This window comes from Triticum dicoccoides, chromosome 5B, assembly GCF_002162155.2.
Source record: "Triticum dicoccoides isolate Atlit2015 ecotype Zavitan chromosome 5B, WEW_v2.0, whole genome shotgun sequence".
Lineage (NCBI taxonomy): Eukaryota > Viridiplantae > Streptophyta > Magnoliopsida > Poales > Poaceae > Triticum > Triticum dicoccoides.
In genome coordinates, this window is record NC_041389.1 from 712,308,805 (window position 1) to 712,313,946 (window position 5,142).

At 51.9% G+C, this 5,142-nt stretch overlaps 1 pseudogene; it reads right to left on the reverse strand.

Moving 5' to 3' along the window:
* Positions 1-1,294: 1,294 nt before the first annotated feature.
* LOC119310686 lies at positions 1,295-4,464 on the reverse strand (annotated as a pseudogene).
* Between the last annotated feature and the right edge of the window lie 678 nt (positions 4,465-5,142).

The window sequence follows — 5,142 nt, forward strand, 5'->3', positions numbered from 1 at the left end:
GACGGGGCCACACCCCGGAGATGCGTGCCGCCTCTTCGGACATGCCATAACACCATCCGGTTGTGGTAGGTCATCTGATATATATAAACACTTGGAGCAAAGTCCCCTTCGTATAGACCCGATGCGGCTGTTCCCCATTCCAGTTGCCGGCTGGCGGCGGCACCGTTCGTGAGGGGGGTCACAACGCTTTGTACAGAACCGAAAAATAATGTATGTATGCTTATTAACACATACTGTATGTAAGTTAGTTAAATAAAAATAATAAAGAAAACAGTGAAGAAAAAGAAAAAAACTATATGTATGATTATTAACACATACTATATGCTTATTAACACAATCTATAGGTATGCTTATTAACACATATTGTATGCTTAATAATAATAATAATAATATATGGAAAAAAGAAAAAAAACTATGCCGACGGCAAATGCGGCCAGGGCAGATGGACAGCTGCCGTCGGCATAGCTCCTGGTCGGTGCGCTCTGGATCGGTCACCTGTATCTATGCCGACGGCCACCGTCACGGCCGTCGGCATAGATTTGACGTCGTTAGCCGGCCGTGATGACAGTTGTCAGCGGGCCCGCATCTATGCCGACGGACTATATATGCCGACGGCAGCTGTAGGCGTAGTCTGGAATAAGCCGACGGCCTATATATGCCGACGGCTGCTGTCGGCGTAGACGCGGATAGCCCGACGGCCATTGTACGCCGACGGCCAGGAGTTAGCTGTCGGCATAGCTCGGACTAGGCCAACGGCAGCCGTTGGCATATATTTGGCTGTCGGCGTAGAGCCCTGTTCCGGTAGTGATGTGAATATGAAGTCATTTACTCCATGCGGTCAATAATTATGGAGTTTGTGGATATGGCAGTACGCTGTGTATGTGAAGTGCAGACTCTGAAATATTCTTGGATGGGCATGTGCTCTTCCTGTGTATCTCTGTCTGAATGCGTGCTACCCCGTTCTCCCGCCGGCCATCCAAATAATTTGTGCCTTGTCCAGTCAGTTGTACAAAACTTTTGAACGCCTACCACAAGCAGGTTTCCCGAATTCATCCACATTCTGGAAACAGATCGACAAAAGAATTTGAATGAAGTACAAGATGCAATTATGTACAGCGTCGCAGTCAACCTCGCTTACATTGCCTTAGCTGCTTCAGCAGTGTCACAAGGTTTCCTAAGAAGTGAAGAATTTGAGCGATGGCCCCAGCAGGTGAACAAATCAGCATACAAAAGGCAAGTAATTAATGAAAAGAAAAGGATGCATCCAGACCGCAGTACACACAATATAGCCACACTGCACGGTCCAGATCAATCGAGTATTCTCAGGCTATTAGTACATAGAAATTTAAATAACTGCTGGGTGCACCACATGCAGAATCATCACTGCAACAGCAGCGAGCGTTATGAGACGACATAGAATTCCTTGACAATACCCGTCAGCACATTATTAATATCTCCACGGTTGAGGAGGATCCATGTGTGAGTCGCTCCTTGACCCGACCCGACGCCTGCAAGCTTCATTCACCTGGGATCTTGTCGCATTTCTCACATGGGTGTACACCATACATCTCGACTCTCTTCAATCCCACAGCTCGCTCCATGACTAGCCTTATGTAGCTTGTCACCTTGTCTTCCTCCTCGAACCCGAACATCATCAGCGACTTCAAGTTCAGGTGCTTCAAATTCTTGGATGGGTCCCACACCACATTGGTCTTCTCGGCACTGTCCTCGACCGTTCCGAGACAAGCATGCCGTTCTCAAGACAACTTCATGCATGGATGATCGACATAGAATGTAAACAATACATGGTACAATTAAACGGGCAACCAACCCATGCATGCAGGAAACCATATGTATAGTAAGAACATCTCCAACAGGCGTCCAACCGAGCCGCGCGCTAAATTTCTTTTACTGCCAAAACAGTATTTTAGCGCGCGGCATGACCGAGCATCTCCAGTAGACGCCTAAAAATATACAGCCAAGCTAGCAACAGTGACATCTCCAGCAGACGCCCAAAATTAACCCGTACCCAGCTCGCCGCCCGTGGCATGCTCGCGGCCATGGTCATGGCCACGCGCTGCCGCCCATCGCCTGCTAGCCGCCGTGGCCGTGGACCGCAGCCGCGCTCCGCCCCGCTGTGGCTACGCGCCGCCGCCGTGGCCTGCTCCTCCCCTGCTCGCCCCGCCGTGGCCGCGCCTCCCTTGCTCGCCCCCTGCCCGCCGCCGCCCGTGCTCCTCCCCTGCCCGCCGCCACCCGTGGCCGTGGCCGCGCCGCCCTGCCGTGGCCGTGGCCGCGCCGCGCCGCCCTGCCGTGGCCGCACGCCTCGCGCCCATGGCAGGCTGGCGCGCGTACGCGAGGAGGCTAACGGCAGGCGCACGCAAGGAGTTCAGCGCGCGGGAGAAGTACAGCGCGCGGAAGCTCAGGCCTCAAATATACAGCTTCTTGTCCGGTTTCTTCGGGCGCGCTCAACACTTTTTACCGCGAGCACTATTATGCAGCGTCCACTGGAGTGCTACTTTTAACTCCGCGCGCGCTAAACTTGTGATTTTTTGGGCGCGACGCTAATATTGGGCATCTGTTGGAGATGCTCTAACAATTGCAGTTAAACACCTTTGCCATTTAAAATTTTGCAACAAGATCAATACTACCATTTAGGTAAGTTTAGGCCCCTACAAAGCTTTTAAAAGAATGTGCTTGAACTAAATCCTGCATAAAAGTAACACACATGAATATGCTTCCAGGATTCCTATGAAATCATAGTCCCCTCTACAAAATTCAGTGGAGCAACGAAACCTCCGGTTGCATTGCACCATCATGCATATGCAATCCATGTGTTCCCTAGCTAAAATGTAATTACCTACTTCTAACAGAGTTTGATGAGTAACTGAAAATCAGATCGATTTCCTGGCATATCTTGTTAATGTTGAATATTCCGGAAGCATGTCATACTAGAAGTGAGTTATATATATCCAGGCTAAGATGTGGATTAAATTTAAAGAAGGTAAAGTAATCACCATACTTTGAAAATCTGCAGCGCAGGTGCAGCTTCAAGGATAAACAGGGTCCAGCTCAGATCACACTCAGGAAAGATAGCGAAAAACTCCACATCCGTCAGGTTTCTGAACATAGCAGTGAGGTGCTTTGGATGTCCCGGCTTAATCCAAATCTGCAGCAAGAACACAATAGACAGCTAACATTTAGCAGAGAAGAAGAAGAATGCACAATATCTAGAAGCATCGCAAACTCGTGCAATGAATAGAAATTAACTAACCATTTGGCAGCAAAAATTAAAAGAGAGTTTAGACAGGTTGGTGGCACTCCTTGACATGCACTCGCTCAGCAAGAATGGTGCCTGCCACGTCAAGGCATGAGAGCTGAAGATCACATCGCGAAGCTCTGGAACGTAGCCGAAGCTCACCGGGGGGTTCCCCCAGTACCATGATTCGCACCACACTTGCCTGAGCTTGGGGACAGAGACAAGCTCGACCCGCGTGCAAACAAAGCGGAACAAGTCGAGCACCTGGAGCCCAGAGCACGGCGTGTCGATCTTGACCGTGGACGTGGAGTGCTCCTCAACTAGTGTGCAGAATCTAAGGGTCAGGTGCTTGAGGTTATCGCAAGCCCTAATGATTTCGGCCACATCGGTGTCTCCGAACATGAGTTGCGTGAGAGTAAGCACGGTAGCCACCGGAACGCAACTGGGCAGTCACGGGAGAAGGACATGAACTCCTTCGCGGACTGCGCACGCACCCCGCCAGCTTCTTCCGCGCATGTCGAGCGTATGTAAAATTCAAGACATTCAGTCTCACCGCGGGTGACAACGTCCTCAATGGCGCGGCCTATGGATCTCAGGTGAGGGTCCGACTCAGGGAAGAAGTCGAGGAGGAGGGTCTTGATGGCGCGCTTGCACTCGGCCGGAGGAGACAGTAGCATGCACATCGCGGCCGTGAACGCCTCCATGGTCGCGACCGGATCAGTCGCCCCGCCGAAGTGGCGGACGTCGAGGTGCAGGCGCGAGAGCCGGTGGGGGAGGTGCCGCCACCGCGTGGAGACTGCGCCGGCGCGGACCGCGTCGCGCAGGTCGAGGCGTTCGAGGATTCCGAGGAGGATGTCGTCGGTGAGCCCGCTGATTCTGTCCTCATCTGGGTCGTCGTCGATGTTGAGCTTGTCCGGCGGCGGCGGTGGCGGCGGCGGCGACCGGATTCGGAGGCCGGTTGAAACCTTGGTTAGAAGCAGAACCAATCGCTTGTATGCGGCCGGAAGCCGTAGGCGCGGCTCCTCCGGCGCTCCGCTCCCCACGTCCAGCGTCCCGCCCGTGGATCTGGACGGAACGGAGGAAGCCACCTCCGTCGCGCGGCCAGGTCGGTGCGTCTGACTGTCCCTCCTAGATTTCCCTCCGGCCGGCCGGGGCGCTGCCGCTAGTCGCCCATTGATCCACCTCCGTCGCGCGGCCAGGTCTAACATCTCACAAATATTTTCTTGTTTGTGGGCAGAGAAACATGTGGATCTGAAAATAGCAGACAATATGTGGCCTGACGACGCAGAAGGATGGTGGCGGCCCCGCGGCGCGTTTCTACCTGCAAATTTGGCGGAATCGCCAGCGGCGGAGGGGCGGAAGCAAAGGCGGGCGATGGCGGAAAGGAATAGGGAAAATGGGCATGAATACACAAAAGGGAAAATGCTCCAGCTTGCAACTACACTATCAATGGGCATGAATACACAAAAGGGTACTATCTTGCAGATGGTATATACCCTCCTTGGTGCAGATTTGTCAAGAGCATCAAAAAACCCAAAACTAAAAAACAGTGTGAATTTGCAAGGGTGCAAGAGGCAGCCCGAAAAGACATTGAAAGAGCATTCGATGTTTTGCAATGTAGATTTGCCATTGTCCGTGGTCCTGCTTGTTTTTGGGATAAGATATTGAAAAATATGATGACATGTTGTGTTATCCTTCACAATATGATTCTTGAAGATGAGAGATGAATGAACTTGAAATTCTTCTACGACAATGTGGGTAGCCGTGTGAAACCAGCTAGAGACCCTAACCGCATTAGCAGCAGCGCGTTGTCTCAACCAGCGCTACTGCTAAAGCGTTAGTAGCAGCGTGCTTTTTTGGAGATCGCTGCTGCTAATTTTCAAATT